The sequence below is a fragment of the Acomys minous genome (assembly GCF_964271855.1).
Source record: "Acomys minous genome assembly, chromosome: 13".
NCBI classification, from domain to species: Eukaryota; Metazoa; Chordata; class Mammalia; order Rodentia; family Muridae; genus Acomys; species Acomys minous.
Window position 1 is genome coordinate 104,154,256 of NC_140495.1, and position 1,919 is coordinate 104,156,174.

The following is a 1,919-nucleotide window of genomic DNA, read 5'->3' on the forward strand; positions in this document are numbered from 1 at the left end:
TAGTCCCTTCTCCCCTTCCCACCCCCCAACTCCCAATGGTTTCAGTTATTTCTGTTCAGCTCCCCAGGAAGGGGCACCACTGGTAGCCATGCTTTATTCCAGATTAATACCTGTGGGGATGTGAGTGCCCGTTGGTGATTTGGTTAGAACCTGTCACAGCACAGCCTCCTCGCAGTACATAGCTGGTCTGTAGGTGCCCACACCCACGTAGCCGAGGCCTTGGAGGCTGCCTAGAAGGGCTGAGATGGTACAGTTTTGGAAAGCCTGACCTGTAGGGACAGTGGGGTGGGGGTCGGGAACATGGATTAGCATGCTTGGGCTGAGGCAGTCTGGTATCCTGGATACTTTCTTAGAAGGTCAGCCCTCCGTGCTGCCAGGATGGCAGCCCCCTGTTTGATGGTGTGGTATTAAGTGTGGTTCTGGCTTAGTGGGGCCAGAGGCACCTGCAAACTTGTGTTCCACACTGGGCAGGGTTCACACAGTGTGGACCTCCTTACAGAGAAAGGCAGGAACCTAGGCAGTCACATCTCTTACCCTCCCACCTGGACCCCTGCACCCTTTATTGTCCTGTGCCTGCTATCTGGTGGTGTCCGGAGGGGCCAGTATAAAGAAGAAAAGCCTACAAGCTCACCTCATTTCAGAAAAAACACAGCCTCTGGCTCTGTATTGAGCACCAAGGAAATGTGCCCCCTTTTGAAGGCTGTCTGTCTTGCTCCCTTCCTCACTCCCCATAGGCTTAATACCTGGGCCGCTGTCCAGAGGGATGCAGACCTTTCCGCGTGTGCTTGTGTTTGCTCTCCTCCACACTGCGTGATCCTTCCCTTGTTCCCCACACAGCGCAGCCCCTACCGGCCCTGCTAGGCCCCTCACCTCAGCCTTGGCACCTTAGGTCACCGGCTGCCATTGGCAAAGGCTGGCCTCCTATGTGTCTGGGATGGGGGCCAGTGTCTAGCCTTGTTACCTTCCTTCTGTATCTGGGAATTGGAGGCTGCTTCGCTCCCTTCCAGCAGTTCAGGGAACAGTACTCTGGAGCCATCCTCTTCCTCCCAGGCCCTGTCTTCCCAGCTAGCTCAGTCATGAAGTAGAAAAGAGGAGTCTGCTCACATGCTCTACCCAACTCCTGTCTCTTCATCCTGGTGTCTGGGTGGCGATGGTGTCTTCTGTTGTGGACCACCAAGCTTCTCACCTGTGAGCTGTGGGGATAACAGCTTGTGGATGGCAGTAGCTGTTAAAAGTTACTTTGTTAGCCAGACGTGGTGGTGGTGCACGCCTTTAATTCTAGCAGGTGGATCGCTGTGAGTTCGAGGCCAGCCTGGTCTCCAAAGCGAGTCCAGGACAGCCAAGGCTACACAGAGAGACCTTGTCTCAGGGAGAAAAAAAAAAGTTACTTTGTTTTCTGGGACACTGTTTTTTTGTGTATCTAGGCTTGAGTTCTCAGCAATCCTCCTGTTTCAACCTTGATTGCTAGGATCACAGGCTGGCTTTCCTCCACCTGAGGAAGAGCTTGGACATACACAAGGGCTCAGAACCTTCTGGGACCATTCTGGGCCTGAGCCTTTCACTCTCTTATTCTCTGAACACCCTGGGTGGCAGTAGGCCTGTGCATATCCCCAAGGGAGTAAGGGAACGTCATAGCAATCCATCTTCAGGCCACCAGAGGCTTGTTGGCAGCAGTCAGCGATGAGGTTCCTCTGTACCCCGTTCAGGCTCCATGGGTGGGGCTGATGGAGCTTCTGGCCTCAACAACTTGGACAACCCACAGCGGGCACAGCCCAGCTGTGCTTAGGGGTAAGATGGCATTTTCTGTGGCTCCGGGACTCCTCTCTTGCTTGGGGCTGGTGGCGAAGCTGTGTAGTGGCAGCTCCTTTTAAGTCGTGCGTGTGCGTGCTCCCTTAGCTTTCTGGCACAGGACCTGACAC